The sequence below is a fragment of the Cynocephalus volans genome, chromosome 5 (genome assembly GCF_027409185.1).
Source record: "Cynocephalus volans isolate mCynVol1 chromosome 5, mCynVol1.pri, whole genome shotgun sequence".
Classification (NCBI taxonomy): Eukaryota; Metazoa; Chordata; class Mammalia; order Dermoptera; family Cynocephalidae; genus Cynocephalus; species Cynocephalus volans.
This window is the reverse complement of record NC_084464.1, coordinates 109,469,480-109,490,927: the sequence shown is the minus strand read 5'-3', so window position 1 is coordinate 109,490,927 and position 21,448 is coordinate 109,469,480. Positions and strand designations below refer to the sequence as shown.

Here is a 21,448-nt window from a genome sequence, read left to right as displayed (position 1 = left end):
CCACATGGGCTCTAAAAGATTTTTGAAAGACACAGTTTTTTTCTTGGCACGTATTTCTCTGAGTTCTCTCTTTTGCCATGGTTATTTGATATTTTGGACCTTGGTTATGGGGCAAGATGACATTAGTTACATGTATGTAAAGTTGTTTTCCAGCCAGCCTGGCACTGCAGAATTGCACATACTATCCAGACACTGGGAAACCAAGGAAGACATCAATAAAGCTGTGCTGATTCCACCCCTCCAGCAGGACCTGAGATAACAGCAAGGACAGGAACAGAAACAGGATGAGTCTTGGTGAGACTTTGTACCTGAGACCTTGCATGAAGCCCTCGCTGCTCACGGGCCCCTCCCTCCTGCTTTTCATTTCCCACCTTCCGTTCCCTCGACCCCCTCTTAAAAAACCCCTCAGTAAACCTGAGTCTTTAAGATGGCTTTAGCCTGCCCATCCTCCTTCAAGCTTACCTGAGAGATGGGCTAGCCTAATATCTTTCCTCAAGTCACTGGTATTCCTGAATAAAAGCTGACTTCCATTTTCACCAGCATTTGACTTTTGATTATTTTGCTTTTGTCTGGGGGCAGGCAGCTGGACCGGTGAATATAGTAACAATTGGGGGAGTTTCAGCCAGGAGCTGAGTGTGCCCTGTAACATGACCACTATTCTTTCTTTTGGAGAAATACTTCACCACCTCATGTGATCTCAGGTTCTGTCTTTTCCAGCTTGTAGGCAAAGTCTATCTATAGCAGGAAAAGAATTTGGCAACCACTCAAAGAGAAACCAAAGCAAGCAGGCACAAGAGGTGGTGAGAGATAAAATGTCCTGGCAGTCTTGAGTCCTGGTTTCTAGTCCCCAGGGCCCAAACTCTTACAGATAGTCCAGGAATTCTCTGCGCTACTTCAGCCAGTATCCTTCCCAACTATGTGAAGCAATACATCCTTCATTTGCTGCTGAGAGTTTGAGTTGTCACCTGCCTTCAAAGGAATGAAAGTGTTAATCGAAATCACGACAGTGGATGAGGCAGTGTATGTTCTAAGCCACCCAGTTTATGGTACTGTGTTACAGCAGCCCTAGCAAACTAATACAGTGTGCACTGTATATCCAACTGGAATTGTCTAGGAGCTAGGCAATGTATGGGTCTGGAGAAAAGAACAGGGCAAGGACAGAACACTGGGAATCCCAGGGAGGGAGGAGGAGGCTGAGAGATTGATAAGAGAGATGGGACTATACAGAAGAAGGAGTGATTCATGATTCTAGAAGGGTCATGCATGGCAGAACTTGAATCATGTAAAGAGTGAAAGCACAGCTACTGCATCTGTCCTCTATCTAGAAAGCTGTATTACCTATTACTGTATAATGAATTACCCCAAAACACAGCAGCTTGAAACAACAAACGCCTATTATCTCACAGTTTCTGAAGGCCAAAAATCCAGAAGTGGCTTAGCTGGGTGGTTCTAGCTCAGGGTCTCTCACGAGTTCATGGTCATGTTGTCAATCAGGGCTGCAGTCTCTGAAGGTTTGACTTGGGCTGGAGACTCAACTTCCAAGACAGCTCACTCACATGGCTGGTGGCTGGAAGCTTTGGGTCCTCCCTTGTGCGCCTCTCCAAGGCACTGCTCGAGTCATAGCTTTCTCCATATGAGTGACTCAATTTAGAACTGTAGTCTTTTTACTAACCTTGCAAATGATAACCCATCATTTGTGCCATATTCTATTCACTAGAAGTGAATCACTAAGTACAGTCCACACTCAAGGGGAGGGGAATCACACTCCACCTCTTTCTGTGAGAAGTATCAAAGAATTTGTTGATCTGTATTCACAACCATTACCAAAGCCTTGGGTGATCTCTGCCAGAGGCATGTCAGGGAAATGGGTGGAGTGAGAACCTGCCTCTGTGGGCTACTGAGTGAGGTGGAGGAAAGGGTACACCACCCTTTCCAGAAACTTGATTCTGAAGAAAAAGAGGTATAACTTCATTATTGGAGGAGGAAGAATGTAGGAAGAACTTTTAAACTTCCTATAATTTTCATTTGTTAACATAAAGTCTGTATCTTTATATATTTATAGTCCCCCAAATATTAACAGGTCAAATTAAATATGGGTTAAATAGGTTTGGAATTGGGAACACACTTTCTCACAAAATGTCTTTCACAGGAAAAGGGGCAACTTCACAAAACCCTATTAAACTCATATAGTATCTATGGTACAAGACGGTCCCAGTGTTACTGTAGAATCCACCACAATGTGGAGCTCTCAGTTGTGTAGGATCTGTCACCAGGCAGGACTCATAACCTGTTTTCACAAGGATTCCTAAGGGCATCATTATGGGGAATGCCATACACAAACAGAGCCTTTTACAGGTAGACCCATTCCTCGTGTAGACCTCAATGTTATATAGAATTTGCCAACATCTTTCTATGAGAAAATGTCCTCTCAGTATTCGTGCTTGCCATTGACTGGAGCAGGTCTCCATCTCCTGGGCATCAAGTAACACTTCCCTGGGCTTGGGTCCCTGGTGGGATCCAACAGGGAAGAGGAATGAGGGTGAAATGTGAAAAGAAGGGAAGGGGGAAAAATGGGGGAAGAAGTGAGGGAAGCAGGACTGATATGTTTTGAAAACTTTATGTGCCTGGCACTTTGGTTCTCACAATAATCTGGAAAAGTGGGTCTTATTTTACCATTTTTAAAAATGAAGAAACTGAGGAATGGCTGTAAAATATTGGCCAATTGTAGAGCCACTTGTTAAAATAATAATAGATTATAATGAAAGCACCACAGTTAGTGGTGTGAGGGAGCCAGCTCAATCTGGCTCACAAGAGCTGATCGTGATATCATTTCCCCACTCTGCATCTGGTGACATCAAACGGGTAGCTTCAAACTGGCCACAGTGAGCATATTACGCCATGGAAATCAACATGTTACAGATACTTTCCCCCATGGAGCCAATTATTACATATTTACCAGCACACTACTCATTACAATCCAAATGGGGTGAAATGTTAATGAAATCTAATAGCTCATCAAAGAGATGGTGGCGACTTAGTTGGTGGGAATGGGACCCATGGAGATGGTGCAGACTTCCAATGACCTGGATTAGGCAGCAATATGAGAGTACTTCAAAAAGTTCATGGAAAAATAGAATTAAAGATAAGCCGAATCTTTCCATGAATTTTTTTTTTTTTTTAAGATGACTGGTAAGGGGATCTTAACCCTTGACTTGGTGTTGTCAGCACCACGCTCACCCAGTGAGCCAACCGGCCATCCCTATATGGGATCCGAACCCATGGCCTTGGTGTTATCAGCACCGCACTCTCCCGAGTGAGCCACCGGGCCGGCCCCTTTCCATGAATTTTTAATGAAACCTCGTGTCATTTCCTCATCTGTAACCACTAGGGGTGTAATTTCCTCTTTCATCTCCACTTCTTGCCCACTTTTCCCACATGCAGGTCAAGCTTGTTGTGTGAGACATGTGACTTCCATAGGATGAGATTGAAGAAGTGAGCTGTTCCGGGAGCAGGCTGGGTGAGCGTTTCCTTGGAGGACCTAAAGGGGTAGCCTGCGGAGAGATCGAGAGCTGTGGTCTCCATTTGAAAGGACTGAGCGGGACCTTTCTTGTAGGAAGAGATTATGAATGAGGAATTAATACGTTCTGCTCATTTGGGGTCTAGACTTACAAAGGTTTTTATACCCAGTTCTCTTACAGAAAGAGAAACTTCAGTGTCTCTTCTGTTGGATTCTGACGTTTTCCAGAAGGTAGGGAAGTGGATGAAGCTTTGTTCAGAGCCCTCTGTCCTCACCAGCCCCTCTGCCTTGCCCCCATCTAATCCTAGGTGTCTAGGTCGGGCAGGAGTGGCTTTGAGACTTGTCTGTCCAACAGCTCTGAGGGGAGAGCAGCCTGAACTGAGCCAGGAGGAAGCTGTGGGTTTCCATTATTAATGGTTTTCAGGCCCTTTGCTTAAGATTTAACTCTACCCTGTGTTTCAAAATCTTTATATAAGTATTATAAGTTACTGGAGAGCCTCTTCTTACAATCTCTTAACACCGGTGAGTTCACTTACAGAGCCTTGTTTTCTCTGGGTGTGTGTACCCGTGTACTCTTTATTCCTTTTTTTAAATGGGGAATTACAATACGCTTTAAAATGCCAAGATGAAAAATTTTGGAAAGATATACAAGAAACTGTCTACCGTGGGCACTTAGGTATTGGTTTAGAAATCCAATGTTTTATATATGTATACATTTCTAGACTTTGTCAGTTTCCTTTTTTCCCCCTTTTCTTTGTTTCCTTGGTTATTTCGTCATTTTACTACTGCGACGAGTGTCTGTGAAGCCACCATCCAAAACAAAAGCTAAGATTATTATAATAATTTACAATAAGGGGGCTGGCTGGTTAGCTCAGTTGGTTAGAGCATGGCGTTGTGACACCAGGGTCAAGGAATCTCCATACTGGAATCTCCATACAAGGAATCAGCCACCTCCTCCCCACCAAAGAAATTACGTTGAACTGTATTCGTATAGTGCCTCCACCCCCATGTCACTCCCCATGTGGCGTTGTGACACCAGGGTCAAGGAATCTCCATACTGGAATCTCCATACAAGGAATCAGCCACCTCCTCCCCACCAAAGAAATTATGTTGAACTGTATTCGTATGGTTCCTCCACCCCCATGTCACTCCCCATGCTGCTCCCCACCCCTGAAGATCCTCAGCCTGCATTCCTTGCTTATCATTTCCATGCTTTCCTTTTTATAGAGTTTTATTGCATTGTATTTGTAAAAAGTGTATATTTGTATTTTAGTTGTCTTAAATTCTCTCTTTCTGCTCTAATCAAGAAGCCAAGCTTAATGAAGGTATTCTGTCGTGTAACATACCAGGAATAACTTGAAGGCAGTATAACATTCTGCATGATTCATATAAAGTTTACATTTTAAGGACACCAAGGAACCTGTCAAGTTTCTACTCGATTATGCTTTGCAAAGAAGTATACTCAGTATATTTCAGAACAACTGAACATCCATCGTTTTCTCTCACCTTATCTACCATAGTCCCCAAATCTCCAACCAAAACTGTAGTAATAAATTGTTCAGGTCACAAAACTCTCTAAATTATCTTACCTCTTCTAGTTGCCATTTTTAACATTCGTATTTAGTGAGGTATATGGGAATGTTCTTCTTCATTTGTAATTCAAAACAGCATTTGACAGAGCCTTATGCAAATCAGTGCTGAAGAAATTATTCCTGGTGTCTATGGCAACAGTGGGGAGAACTGTCTGGAAGAACTTTCTACGGCCTCTAGGCTTTCTCCAGAAACCTAGTTACTCCCAGTTGACTGTCCTTATGACGTTTGCCCAGGGAAAGGCCTGAGGCCTCCCTAGGCCCCCAAGGAGCCAGTCCTCTCTTGGGTCACCTCCCTTCCCAAGGAGACACATCCATGTGGCCTGGAAACTTCTTGGTAAATGCTCAGAGGTGAGAGCTGCCTGTTTTTCTTGGAGGAGGTGTTCAGGGATGGCAAGAAGAAAAGAAGTTTCTAGGAAGAAAAGAACAAAAGGGGAATGGCAAGAAGATGAAAGCCTTCAGATAAGAGAAAAATGAGAAAAGCATATTCTGCCAACATTATGAGAAGTGGAAGAAATAAAAGTAAGCTTGCTTTGGAGCCAGGACTAAAAACAGCTAGGCAAAAAGAAACTTCATTTCTGCCATAAAGAGGATTTTCTTACAATGAGGAAAAACTCAAGGGTAATCCATGATATTGGTTCAGGGATGCCTAGAACGAGGTCTATGTGGATGACCAGAAAAAACACCTGCCCCTGTGTGGTGGGATTTCTGAGGTACCAGGAAAGCTCCCTGACTTCCAGATGCTTCAGTTGTTCAGTCATGATGTGCACAAGGGCCCGCAGCTGAGGGGGCTTGTAGGGCAGAGACACAGCCTGTCCTCCACCAGCTCAACTGTGCCTGCAGGGCTGCTTCCAGCAGGAGTAGGGGGACACCTTTGCCATGGCTGTGTGTGCCCAGAAGAGGCCTCTTTCTAATCCCTGCAAAGCTTCACAATTCCTGGAAGACAATCCATAAAGAATGGACCACCTCACCCTGCAGGGTACCTTAGTGCAACTCAGAAAGTGGTAGCTCTGCAGGCAGCCTCGTCTGGTGGCACAACATGGAGATAACATGGAGATAATGGCACAACAAGCGAGGCCGTGGCTTTGTGGGTGGAAGTGGGCAGGTTTCAGCCCCCACTTGTCCCGTAGAAGGGTCCCTTTCCACAGGACTTTCAGGTTCGCTTTCTTTTCTTTCTTTCTTTTTTTGGTGGCTGGCTGGAACAGGGATCGAAACCTAGACTTTGGTGTTATCAGCACCCTGCTCTAACCGACTGAGCTAACCGGCCACATTCACTTTCAATGCTCTAGTCTGAGGCTTTGATCCCTGGTCAGAGGAGAAAGGTTCAATGTGAAGCTGCCAGTCATTTCCACCTCACTATGAACCAATTGTGGAATCTGTCCTGGACACAAGCCAGGAGAGGGCTGGGGCAGAACCAGGAGACCCAGTCACTGAAGGGGAGCTTGAGTCTACACAGCAATTTTGCCCAGGGTGGGCCTGAGCCTAGAGCAGGGGAATGAGGTGAGAAGTTAAGGAATAGAAGCCTCGAGGCTGCAAGGCCGGCCAGGGCCTGCCAGGACTGAGCTGAGGATGCTCATGGGTTGTCTTCCATTTGGGACTCAGAAAATGACTGAGGCTGAATGTGGATCACCACTGTGAATGGACCAGACCAAGTCTGGGAACAAGCTTGCCATGAGCAGATCAGACCAGCACCTCCCAACCCAGCCTGTCCATACTTCCCGTTCTCTGTTTTTATTTCCCATTTTACTCTCACTAATGTTTTGTAAACTTTTCCCAAGGTCCCACCCAGTTTCATTTTATCAGAGCAGCAAAGAGTGGAGTATCAGGCATGGTGGAGGCAGGGGAACGCAGGGCAATTGGGGCTGTTTCCTGACTGCAGATGCTCCTCTGGGATTTATTCTTATTACGGTTATTCCAGCTCTCTTCTCAGACTGTGGAATGCCTCTTTCAGGGCTTGATGTGCCATATCATCCATTCCTCCACCTAGGATAAACGCTGAGTGGTTTATCCCTCAAAGGTTTTGGGGAAAAAAACGTTATTTTTTAAATAAGCAGATACTTGTAGAGTAGAATACGAAATTCATATGAATTTTAAATATGCAACACAGATCTAACTATAAATTTCTTAAAAAACAAGGAAAACTTTAAAAAAACATTAAATAAGTTTCTAGTCTCTGGAGGGCAGCTCCCAGACCTGCTTCCAGGTTTTCTTGGAATAATGAATCGTTCACTTTCTTTTGCTTTTGTGGATAGTTCAGCAGAAAAGTTTGAGAAACAGGGCTTTAGCAGAACCAAATGAGATTTAATAAGCAAAGAAATCACAGAGTAGGTTCTCAAACTCAATTTGGATGTTCAGAAAGGGCCTGGATTGTTGAGGACGGTTGGCTGAGATCACTGGCCAGAGCACAGACTTACCATCAGAGCAAGTTTTGAATTTAAATAAGTAATTGCAATGCCAGGTTACCTTCTAGGACTTCATGTAAGGCCTGTAGCACTTATTCTTATTTTTATTTATTTATTTTGGTGGCTGGCCAGTATGGGGAACCAAAGAGGCCTGAAACATTTAGAGTGAAAAAGGACCTTATATTTCATCAGGTCCGGTCTCCTCTTACTATGGGGAGAGATGGCAAGGAGGGGCAGAACTCAGAGAGGTTAAGTGAGTTGCCTGAAGTCACACAGCTAATGACAAAGATAGAGCTAGAACCTAGGCCTCCCACCTCCTAGTGCCCTGATTGTGATAACTAATAGGAAGTGAAGCTTCTTTTATTCCCTCTCCAAGTATCAGGATAAATGTATTCTTAGTTACATTTACTCCTAGGTTAAAATAAACCCTTCAGTGCTGAAAGTTTCTTTGGAGTGTGATTGGGTAACATTCCAAGCATGGATGAAATGTGACTGTCACTATTCATTCATTCATTCATTCATTCACTCAGCAGCATTAACTGCTTGCCTGTTGTATGCCAGACGCTGTATAGGTGTGGGGAATATAAAAATGAATTAGTTCCTGTCCTCACAAAGTGAGGAGATTAGGCTGGGAGACACACCGTGGCAAGCTGACACAGCACATCATGATGAGTGGGGCCACCACGTGTGAAGTGTTTAGGAAAACACAGAAGGAGACCATTTAGCTCAGACACATGGGTCAGGCAAATTCTTTCAGAGGTGTCAATTTATAAAACAGCAGGAATATAGTTGTAGATTAGAACTTATCTTTTGATAATAAAGTTCACTCTGCCCAAATGTTCTTGGGATATTTGATGAAACTTGGCAGTGTGCTCTCCCGCGTGGCTCACACCAGTAAGCATTATATCCATGGGCATCTTGTGGGCCACACATGGAAATAGCTTGTAACCTTCAGAGAGAGGACATTTCGCTGTCATTCAAGGCAACAAGGTCATTCATCACAATTGACCTCTCTTCATATACTCTCCTCTTGTTCCTGCCACTCCAACTATGTGGCTTCCTCTCTGTTACCCAGATATGTGGGGCACCCTCCTGCCTCAGGGCCCTTGGACTTGCTCTTCTCTCTGAGCACTTGCCCAGGTGTCCCCTATGCTCCTCATTTGAGTCAGGTCTCTGCTCAAGTGTCCTTTTATTGGGGCGTGCTTTCCTGAACACCTCATAAGAAATGGTAACGGGAGCTGTAGTGTGCTGAACAGTGCCCTCCGAAAAGATATGTCAGCACCCTAATCCCCAGAACCTGTGACTGTGACCTTATTTGGGAAAAGGGTCCATGCAGATATAATTGTTAAGGATTCTGAGATGAGATCATCCTGGATTATTTGGCTGAGCCCTACATCGAATGACAAGCATCCTTATAAGAGAATGGCTGAGGGGGACAGAAGAGAAGGCCACGTGAAGATGAAGAAAGAGACTGGAGCGAAGCCATAACAAGATGGACAAGGACCAGCACAGCCACCAGAAGTGGGAGAGGCAAGGCAGGGTTCTCTCCTAACCCTCTGGAGGGAGCACAGCCCTACTGAGACTTTGATTTTGGACTTCTGGCCTCCAGATCTGTGGGAGAATGAGTTTCTGTTATTTTAAGCCACCAAGTTTGTGGTCATTTGTTATGGTAGCCACAGAAAACTGATAGATGATTTACCCCCGTCACTCTCTATCCCCTTTATCTTTACCTGTTTTAAAAATCTGCACCTGACATATATCATATTTTATAGACAGTATATGTATTTACACACAGACATATATAGAGGCATATATGTATTTATATATAAGTATGTTTATTTTCTATGTCCCGTGCAAACCAAGGGCTTTGTTTTTGTTCGCTATTACATTGCCAGCACTGAGAACAATGCCAGGCACATCGTAGGTGCTTAGTGGTCACTGAGTGAATAAATGGATCAGGTGTTGGACTGGGAGTTTCTCCAGACACTTGGAGTTACTTTTGTGTACCTGAAGACAGTGTTGAGCAGGGGAGAGGCTCAGTGACTGGGAGAGCTGGGTTTAAATCAAGGCTCTGCCACTTATTAGCTGGTGACTTTGGGCTCCAAACCTCAGTTTGATTAGCAGCAAAATAAGACTATGTATGCCATACTTACTTCCAAGGCCTTCGTAAGGGGTGAAGGGAATGATATTAATGGAGTGGCTGACTCTGTGCCTGGTAAACCTTGCTCAGGATGGTTCTCTTTTCTCCCTACTTGGGGTCCTAAGACTCACAGTCGAGGCAGGAGGGCTTTCTTCCTTATGGCCATTTCCTCCTGTGTCAGCCACTAGGTTCCTCAGTCACATCTCCCCAGGGCCAGACACTGCCATTCTTGCTAAGTGTAGGACTTGCCTAATCGACCATAGCAAACCTGATGAGACTCTATTGTGAGATGAAGGGCTTCATAGCAACGTTAATTTCCACCTTGGGACACTAACTCTTGCATCTACTTCATCCTATCAGCCTGTGTGTGTGAAGAGAAACATAGAGGCCATTTTGCACCTGCAGCTTTGTGGGGTTGCTGGCATCCATCACTGTTAGAGAGGAAGGCAACAGCCTCTCACAGTTTGCCCTATAGCGATAGCACTCTACTGAATATCAGTTGTAAAATTTATATGTGGTAGTATCTCAATTTTGTTAAAAACACACACACAGGGATCTATCTCTCTCGAAAATATTGATTGAAAACACCTATAATATTAGAATATTAGAAGTTATTTCTAGGTTCCTGGGTTGTAATGGCTTTAATTTTTTCTTTGATACTTTCCTTCATTTTCCAAAATGTAAATTGAAGATGTTTCTAATTAATTTTTCTGTCTGTCAGATAAAACCCCAGGCTTTGCCTTTGAGGTTTCACTTCTAGAAATGGATCAGAATGTAAAAGCTTAGGTTAGCTTCAGTGTCAGCAACTCGGGATTTCCTCTAGTCTCTGGCTGATCACATGGAAGTATGTATTTGTCATTTCTTTTCTTTTCCTTTTTTAAGCCATCACAGAAACACCTGACTTTCATGGCAAAGAGGAATAACAGGGCAACTACTGTCTATTAGGAATTTTAGCCAGGATTTCTTCAGTCTGTTCCTCATCTTTGCAATTTCATTGGTTCCTTTGATGAGAACTTTTTCTTGAGGTCTTAGGCAGACTTAATTTAAAGCATGGATCTATCACACTTTTTAAGCTTCTGGTTAAAGATAGAACATCACATATAATTCCCAAGGAAAATCAGTTCTGTCAGATCTCATTGCTAATTCATAAAGGGCATTTGACTGTTCAAATAGAAGAGTGTGGGAATCCAATGGATATTTCCAAAAAGTTATCATTTCTCAAAGGGATTTAACATCCCATCTTTATCAACTGTGTGGACCTGAACCAATTAATCCAGTGGAGATAAATTTGATTTTGCATGAAGTGGAGCAGCATTTGCAAAAAAACTCTTGACAGAATGTTCCATTCATATTCAGCATCAGCACATTTTGCTTTTTTTTTTTAAGGGTTGGGAAGAAAAGGGTTTCAATCACACATTGTAGGTAAATGTGTTATATGCTTTAATGTAAAGGGAGCATAAATTGTTATTATAATAATGTTAACAACACTTTTCATGTACTACATTTTGGTTGACATTTAATCCTTATTGAGAAAAATCTAAAATTAATCTTTGTAAGAAATGAGACCAGAGTGGCCAATCAAGTTTGGATGTGGGACTAATGGTACCATAATCAGATTGATGAGCTCTTAGACATCTGATGTGAAAACTATGGCATGAAATGATAAGACAGAATCTGTGCAGAAGTCTTTTTGAATTTGCCCCTTGTCCTTTATTTCGCAGTGTGTTCAAAAAGCTTATTACCTCAGCTTCAAAGTACAGTTCCAAGATATTTACCAGCTGGCAACTTTTATTTTTGAATTAGCTCAGCTTCCTGAGAGACACAAGAAAGGGGGGCGGGTGGTGGTGGAAATCATTCTTTATCACCTATTCAACCAGGGTACGATGTTCCAGGTTTTATCTGGGCGAATGGATGAACCATGAGGTTGGTCACCTGAGACAATGATGCTGGGTTGGGGGAGGTCTGAAGACCTTGCTGACTCTGATGTTTTATAGTTAGCTTTCAAGACTTTGTGGTTAAATTGCTGCTTGGATGGGGCATGGCAGAGAGAGACAGGGCAGAAATGGGACTGGGAACTTGGCAGGATGGGGTAGGGTTGAGTACCAACTCCTCACAAAAGTTAAATTCCTCCCGTCATCCTGGGCAGCAAACGTCTGTGTCTGAGTCCTTGTCAGGGCATTTGGTCCTCAGGATCTGTAAGGGTTTCATGGAGGTAATGCAGGACATCAAGCACTTGCTCAGTTTTTGCTTGTCTCCCTTATGAGGTAGAAGTCAGAGGTAGGTGTTCTATGCAAGGACTTTATGAGTTTATATCAGAGACTATCTAAAAGTCCCCAAGTCCACCCAAACCCAGGAAGAAGGATGGTCAGTGTCATCAACTTGACGACACTGATGAGGTCAACAGCCATGTGCTCACTGCTTCAGTAGTTGTTTCAGACAGGTTGTTGAAGTAGAAGGTTGGTAACCTCAGATTCAAGTTTTAAAAGGATACAACATAAGAAAGAATTGAGAAGCTGGACTCCATCAAAATTAAAAGCTTCTGCTCTGAGAATGACACTGTCAAGAGAATGAAAAGACAAGCCACAGACTGGGAGAAAATATTTGCAAAACACATATCTGATAAAGGGCTGTTATCCAAAATACACAAAGTTCTCCTAAAACTCAACAAGAAAACAAACAATTCAATGAAAAAACAGGCCTAAGACCTTAGCAGACATTTCACCAAAGATGTATAAATGGCAAATAAGCATATGAAATATGCTCAACATTACACGTCAGAAGGGAACTGCAAATTAAAACAATAAGATACACACCCGTTAGGGTGGCCAAAATCCAGAACACTGGCAGCACCAAATGCTGACAAGGATGTGGAGGAACTAGAACTATTATTCTTTGGTGGTAGGAATGCAAAATGGTAGAGCTACTTTGGAAGACAATTTAGCAGTTTCTTACGAAATTAAATGTTCTCTTACTATACAATCCAGCAATCGTGCAACTTGGCATCTACCCAAAAGAATTGAAAACTGATTTCTACATAAATATCTGCACATAGATGTTTATAGCAGCTTTACTCATAATTGCCAAAACTTGGAAACAACCAAGATGTTCTTCAGTGTAAATGGATAAATAAACTATGGTATACCAGAGAATGGAATGTTATTCAGTGCTAAGAAGAAATGAGCTGTCAAGACATTAAAAGACATGGAAGAAACCTAAGTACATATTACTAAGCTTAAGGAGCCAATCTGAAAAGGCTACATACTATATCATTCCAACTATATGACATTCTGGAAAAGGCAAAACTATGGAGACAGTAAAAATATCAGTGTTTCCAGGGGTTAGGCAAGAAGGATGGAGAGATGAATAGGCAGAGAACAGAGAATTTTTAGGGCAGTGAAACTATTCTGTCTGATGCTGTGATAGTGGATACATGTCATTATACACTTGTCCAAACCTACAGAATGTATAATACCAGGAGTGAACCTAATGTAAACTATGGACTTTGGGTGATAATGATGTGTCAGTGTAGGTTCATCACTTGTAACAAATGTACCACTCTGGTGGGGGATGTTGATAATGGGGGAGGCTATGCATGTGGGGGGTGGGGAGTATATGGGAAATTTCTGTATCAAAAAAAAAATGGATATTGGGTATCAAGTTACAGATCTATCTCAAATATCCAGGCTCAATATTTGGATATGGGATTTGAGGCTGAAGATGGTGGAAGCAGTAAGAAGGTATCAGAGAACGACTCTGACAAGAAGCAAGGTTGTCAAGGCAGCATAAGCATAGGAAAGTCTAACCCAGATGAGAATTCTGTGTGTATCTGTACATGCAAAATGCACAGGCTGAAAACATCCAAAGATGCGTGTGGAATGATGGCTGATGTTACTTTTATTTGGAGGGTGGGAGAAAGGCACCAGTTAATTATATGCAAATTAAACCACATAAATTCCATTCCTTTCTGTTCCCTCTTTCCCAGCAAATGAAAAATTGCTTGGAGGGCACAATTTAACCCAGAATTGAGAAAAGAGATTTATTGCACCTGAAAGTAACATCAACATCCATTAGCTGGGCAGCAGGGCCCCCGAGAAGACTGCTCAGTCACACACAGTCACCAGGGGCTGGAGTCAGAGATTTAATTTGTTCTCTTCACCTTGAACCCCTCTCAGTGCTCCATGCTGGGGAATTTCTTAGCAAGTAATCCACTGCACCCTGAGCTTCCCTGGCCTCTTGGCAGGGGAAGCCCTCCTGTTAGTACAGCCCAATTGCCTCCACTCTCCTACTGACCCCCTCCTCATTCCTTGGGTTCTCACTCACCAGCTTCACGGCCCACTGACCTGCCAGGTTGACATACTCATGGGCCTGCCTCATTGTCCAAGGAGGGGTCTTCTGCTTTGAATGTGCTTCCCCTTCTAGAGTCTGGTTCAAGACAGAGGCGTGGGCGTCTCCAGCTATGACCTTACCAGCCAACCTTGGCTCTCTTACCGCCGAGCTCCCTGCCCAGCCCACCAGGAGCATTGTCTACACTGCCCTTCTGGCCTCCCACTCACACCTCAACCTGAAGAGCAGGTCAGCAAAGGAACTTTATTTACAAATCATCTCTACAGAAAGAGGGGAGAGAAGCTGGGGAGACCCATTTACAGGGGTGGCCTTCAGCAGAGACCAGAGGCTCTGGGTGAGAACTGGAGGCAGTTCTAGCCAAACCCTTCTCCCCACACATGGCATCTCATGGCTGAATGTGGACTTTTTAAATGTTTTAAAAACATTTAAAGGGAATTGACTGGCCGGTTACCTCTGTTGGTTAGAGTGCAGCCTTATAACCTTAAGGTCATGAGTTTGGATCCCTGTATTGGCCAGATACGAAAAGAGAAAAAAAACCAACAAGCCCCCCCCCAACACACACACACTTAGAGGCAATAAATATTTGTAATAAAAAATAAAACACACAGAAGTGGATAAAGTAAAAAGTGAACATTTTCATTCCCTTTCTTCTCTCTTCACCCTAGCCTTCTCCCCAAAATGCCGCTCATTTGAAATGAGCCCTTCCAGGCCTTTTTCTGTACAATAGGAATGAATAGAAATTAGGTCTTTGAGTACTGAATGCTTATATTCACAAACGTGGAGTCTAGAAGCTTTTTGGACAAACTGGAATATGAGTTATGGGTTATTAATTTCAAGATCTATAGACATTGAGGCTCGGTTCTTCTCAGTTTTTTCTTTTACTTCTCTATCTTATCTGAAAATGTAAAGTCCTAACAGATATGTCTAAAGAGAAACTTCACTTGCTCTGAAACTCACATACATCAGATTTATAGTATTTAATGATCTCCATTTCTTCTCCGCAATTTCATCGGTATCTGTGCAGCCCATTGTGCAAATGAACCTTAGCCAAGGCTTGTCAAAGGAAGGCTCTGGGTTTCTAATGTTAGCCTGCCTTGTGTGCTGAATGTGTACTTCTGGACACTTGAAAACAATCCTTAAAAAAAAAAAAAAAGAAAAGGTAGTAATGATTCCCAAGCTCCAAATTCCCAAAACTTCTTGTGAAATAACTGCTTTGAGAACTCCCCTATATGTTTGCTTCAGTGTAGAAACAACTATAACCTGGATTTTCTACATTCTGCGTCCTTTGCTTGGTTACACAGCCTGCATCGAAGGTCTCTGAGAAGTGGCCTCTTTCCATTAGCAAGAGATAAACTTAGCATTTCCTTTTTTCCATGTATCAAATGCTCTCCAGGGAGCACACACACTTGAGTTTGTCTGTGTCTAGCCTCTTGGCTGAAATGGAAGCTTATTAAGGTTGGGGTGGCCATGCTAATTTACTGTTGCTTTCACAGTATAAGAATCAGGAAGGTGGAGACTCTGCCCGTTTCATGAGAAATTTTTGAAAATGCTTTTGAAAATGACAACATAAAGAGGGGCTTTATTCTAGAGTTCTGACCCGAGGCTTTCAGAGGAAAGTAAAGACTAGGGACCCTCAGGGGGTAAGAGTCATCTCTGAGAATCTCACCAAGTATTCCACGGGAATTGATTTTAAAAAAAAAAAAAAAAAAAAAAAAATTGGGGGCCGGCCCGTGGCTCACTCGGGAGAGTGCGGTGCTGATAACACCAAGGCCCCGGGTTCGGATCCCATATACGGATGGCCGGTTCGCTCACTGGGTGAGCGTGGTGCTGACCACACCAAGTCAAGGGTTAAGATCCCCTTACCGGTCATCTTTTAAAAAAAAAAAAAAAAAAAAAAATTGGAAAGAGGCACCAAGGCAGTTCTGGAATCTCTAGTGTTATTGCTGAAGGAACCTCAGAGGTTTTCTAGCGTAATTTATATATTACGGCATATATTCAATAGATGAGAAAGGGAAGGCACAGAGAAGGGAGAAAAATTGTCAAAGGCCACATAGCTGGAACAAGAGGCCAGCTCTCTGGCCTTCCACCCTGGGTACTTTTTATTATATCCGGCTGCCTCAGTTTATGATGCCTCTGAATTCCTTTTCTTCTAAGTTTTTGCTTCAAAATTGGTGATTGAAGGTGTATATATTGCTTTTCCTATATCATTAACCATGTTCATTTTGGAATGATGTTTTAATTAAGAGTTTCATTTGTGGCTGCCACATAATACCTGGAGCTACCTTAGGCTGGTGGTGTGGAGCTCCAGTGAGGAGGGGCACGCGGGCACACCAGAGGCTGCTGCTGTTGCGCGGGGCAGAGAGCTAACCATGAGCACGAACACTAACACACTGTTCAGAAGAGGCCCGCTCCACGCCCAGAGCCATCGCAGTGTGCGCCATGTCTCAGGGTCTAGCCCCAATATGGATGCTGTTTTGAAACTGTGGCTGGGCCTAGCAAATGTGCTTCAAAATCAACGGGAAAAAGACATTCAACAAATGGTGTTGGGTTAAAAAAAAAAAAACAACTAACCACTCCATTAAAAAATGCATCGCTGCCTTCTTATTCCTTATACGAAAATAAATTCCAGATGGATCACAAGCATAAGTATAAGAAAGTGAAATGATAAAAGTGTTAGAAATAAATAGAAAAAATTTAAATTTTAATAATCTCACACTGGATCCAGACTTCCAAAAGGCATCTAAGATAATTAGAAGCCATAAAAGACCAGTAAGTTTACATAAAAATTTTAGATTTCTGCATAACAAAGAATTACCGTAAAGAAATTTAAAATACAAATAAAAGCCTAGGAAACATATTTCAGATATGTACACACACACACACACACACACACACACACACACACACACACACACGAGATAAAGTGCTAATTTACTAAATATATTTTTAAATAGTTTTGCAACTCAATAAGAAAAGGACTTACAACTCAATAGAAAAAAGGACAGGGTAATGGACAGTTATCAGCAGACAAAGGAAATACAGATGACTTATAAGCATGAAGAAAAATGGCCAATCACATGAATAATTAAATAAAAGCTAATTAAAACTTAATAGAAAGATAATATTTTTCAAAGACCACAAAGGTTTTATAGTAAACAGTTTAGGCAAGGCTGCAGGGAAAGAGGCACTCGAACATAGTTGGGAGGAATGTAAGTTGGTACAAGCTCTTTGGAGAGAAAATCAACAATATTGATAAAAATTTAAAATTCAAATTCATTTTGACCTAATCATTTCTTTGTATAGAATTATTCTAAGAGAGGTATGTACAAGGATGCTCATTACAGCACTGTCTGTTACACAAAAAGTTGGGACTCACCTAAGTGATTTTCAATAGCAAATTGGCTAAATAAATCATGCACCTCCTCATGATGGAATACTGCAGGATACAGATACGGTAGCCTCCCCTTATCCCAGTTTCCCCTTCTGCAGTTTCAGTTATCTATGGTCAACCAAGGTCCAAAAATATTAAATGTAAAACTCCAGAAATAAATAATTCCTAAGTTTTGCATCATGTGCCATTCTGAGTAGTGTGATGAAATCTCGAGCCGGGATGTGAATCATCCCTTTGCCCTGTGTTTCCACATCTCCATGCTGTAGAGACCACCCACCCACCAGTCATTAAGTAGCCCTCTCAGTTATCAGATCAACTGTCACAGTATCGCAGTGCATGTGTTCAAGTCACCCTTATTTTACTTAATCATGGCCCCAAACTACAAGAGTAGTGATCCTGGCATATTGTTATAATTGCTACATTTTATTATTAGTTATTTTTGTTAATTTCTTACTGTGCCTAATTTATATATTAAACTTTAACGTAGGTATGAATGTGTATGAAAAAACATAGTATTTATAGGGTTTGGTACTATCCGAGGTTTCAGGCATCTTGAAACAAGGGGGGACTACAGTACATAGTCCCCCATCTGTGAAAGGACACCTGAACAGGGTTGGTCATTGTGGCATGGTTTGTAAGTAGCAAAAGAGGGAGGGACAGCCCAGGAGTCCTTCAACAGGGGCTTAATTAAATGGGTTGTGGCATGGACCTGCAGAGATGGGGCACCATTGCCAAGATGTGAGGTTGGAGACCAATGATAGCAGGTGTAGCACACTGCTAGTTGCGTGTAAACATAGGGACACATATATGAAGGTACTTCAAAAAGTTTATGGAAAGATCCATATTATCTTTTAATTCTATTTTTCCACAAACTTTTTGAAGTACTTGTGTATGTTTGTATATGCTTTGATCACCGTCTTAGTTTTTGTGGGCTGCTATAATAAAATACCATAAACTGGGTGGTTTATAAAGAACAAAAATTTATTTCTCACAGTTCTGGAGGCTGGGAAGTCCACAATCAAGGAGGGGAGGCAGATTCCATGTTTGGTGAGGACCCATTTCCTGATTCATAGATGGCGCCTTCTAGATGTGTCCTCGCTTGGTGGAACAGGCTAGCTAGCACTCTGTGGTCTCTTTTATAAGGGCGCTAAACCCAGTCATGAGAGCCCTAGCCTTATGACCTAATCAAGCCCCAAAGGTCCTGCCTCCTAATACTGTCACCTTGGGGGTTCAGATTTCAACATATGAATTGTGGGGGGACACGTAATTCAGGTAATAGCAAGCACCTTGAGAAGAAATCATGGGAAGATGGTGATGGTGTCTGCCTCTGGGAAGAGGATCTTAGTGTCTAGGGAACAGGGTGGAAAGGAGAGACTTGCTTTTCACTGTGTACTCATTTGTACCTTTTAAATTTAGTGACACGTATATGAATCACCATTCGAAAATAATGTATTAACTTGTAAAAGAAGGAAGGTTTGAAATGATGTTTATTGTTTGGTCTTATTTGTACAAAAGATAGATAATAGATAGATATGTGCATAGAGATTTTTCTGGAAGATTACACAAAATAATTAACTGGTTTTATCTGGGGTAGTGGACTGAGGAATTGGGTGAGAGGGAAATTTCTTTTTCGTTGTATGGAAAACAAATGGACTTTAAAAAGCATAATAGTACACTTATATACTACACTTATTGGATCAATAGTCCAAATACATAGCATTCAATGAAAATAAAAGTTGCAAAAGTATATGTGTAGTTCCTGCTACAGGGCCTTTGCACTTGCTTTTCCTGGTGCCCAGAAATCTTTGCATAGATCTCCACATGACTAGCTTTTTCTGGTCCTTTGGCTTTCAACTCAAATGCCACCTCTTTAGGGAACTTTATTATCCTCTCCAAGGAGCCCCCAAGCCATTCCCCAACACGTTTTCTTGCTTAACATTCTTTAGAGTGCACACAATAACCTTATCTGCTTATCTGGTTTGTTTCCTTGTTTATTTATTTATTTTTATTTTTTGCTTCACTTGAATGTGAGCCTCATAGGGCAAGATCTCATCAACCTGTTCACTCTCCTAGTATTGCATATGACACGAGGGTGCTTAAGTGAAGCAAGAAATAAGTAGAATTATCCCATTTTTATAAAAATTATTATTAATAACAGTGAGTGTAAGTATATATATATGGAGAGAGAGAGATAAAAGAAATGAAAAAATGGGAAAGATATATACCACATTGTTGACAATAGTTGTCTATAAGGGGTGGGAATACAGGGTGTATTATGTCCTATTGCTTATATTTCTATAATGTTTGAATTTTTAGTAATAAGCACATGTTGCTTTCCCATATTTATTTTAATTACACAATACAGCTAATTTACAAAGAGTGGGCAGGGTTTGGGGAGATAATAGTCTCAATCTGTACTTGCCAGTATGTTAGCCAGTAGCCACATGTGGCTATTGGGCACTGGAAATGTGACTACTGCAACCCAGAAACTAACTTATAAATTTTATTTAAATTAATTTAAATTTAAAAATTGATATGTACTTTATTAAGTTATTGAAACACTTTTAAATATGCTTGAAACAACTTGGGTATGTGAATCTACTTTTTCTGGTATAAATCTTATATCTATATTCAGATCATGTTTTTACAATGAAAATGTAATATCTAAATTGAGATGTACAGAAAGTCTAAAATACATACTGAGTTTCAAAGATTTAGTATAAAAAAGAAGGGAAAATATTTCGTTATTAATGGTCTATATTGATTATATGTGGAAATGATAATATTTTGTACATATAGGTTTAAATAAAAAGTTATTAAATTAATTTTACCTGTTTCTTTTTACTTTTTAAAATGTGGCTCCTAGAGTATTTTAAAGCTCTGGGCCAAGCCCGTGGCGCACTCGGGAGAGTGCGGCGCTGGGAGCACAGCGACGCTCCCGCCGCGGGCTCGGATCCTATATAGGAATGGCCGGTACACTCACTGGCTGAGTGCCGGTCACGAAAAAGACAAAAAAAAGAAAAAAAGAAAGCTCGTGAGTGGCTCACATTCTACCTCTGTTGGACAGTGCTGGTCTGGGTGGTGGGGGCAGCTGGAAGAGAGCAGGCTAGAGAAATGCGAGGGGAGAATGACCACGGGGAATCCCGAGCCGGAGTGGCTGTAAGGGTGTGTCGGACGGAGGCTCATCCCGAGGTCTCGCCCACTGAATTCACAACTGCTAAAATCAAGAGCTTGTGGGGAGCCTGGGGTTGACCCACCAAGTGGAACGAGTGACCTACATACATGTAAACGGTGAGGCCTCAGTGTCATCACTAGGCCCTGGAACCTCTGGCCGACCCTGCTCCTGTCTTCGCTTGGTGTCCCACTGGCTGCTGTAGAGAGTTGCCTGGGCCGCCATTCTCTCCTGCAATGGCTCCACCAGTTTCCCTGGATGCGTCCCAGCCTCCCTTCCCCAGGCTCCTGCGTTCTTGGAGGCGGAAGGAAGTGGAACCCTGATTGCAAGAGGTAGCAACTCCTTTGCTCGTCCAGAGGGCAGGGGCCACGGAGTAAGGGTCTTATCAGAGCAGCTTCTTGGTCCCAGGGCCACTTCATGATCTTAAAAATTAGAACTTTAGGGTATATGGGGTCTATTTATGGATATTTACAATATTAGAAAATAGAGTGGGGAAATTTTGAGGACACAGGAAAAGGCAGACACATTCCATCATCCATCAGAGCACTGATGATGTCAGAGCATCACATAGCCTCGGGAAAATTCCACCAAACACTTGCGAGAGATTGAGTGAAGAGAACAAGGACCGTTTTAGTATTCTTATGAAGTCGGTTTTGACCTCGTGATCTGCCACCGGGGTTCAGTGGACAGCACTTTCAGAACTGCGGTTACAGATAATGAAACAGACTCATGGTAGAGGGTGGCCCAACAAAGAACACAGATCCAGGCCATTGACCCAGGCCCAGGCCCTTTCTTTTCAAGCAGTAGATGTCCCAGTGAAATGCTATAGCCTGGTGTCTCCTCTCCTCCTGGGGCCCCTCCCGATCTCACCTGTCTACCTACTTTGGCTCAGT

The 21,448-nt window shown here is 42.3% G+C and overlaps 1 pseudogene; it reads right to left on the bottom strand.

The window, feature by feature from the left end:
* LOC134379121 (bisphosphoglycerate mutase-like) overlaps positions 1–20,780 on the bottom strand; it is a 106,089-nt pseudogene extending 85,309 nt beyond the window's left edge.
* Positions 20,781–21,448: the final 668 nt, after the last annotated feature.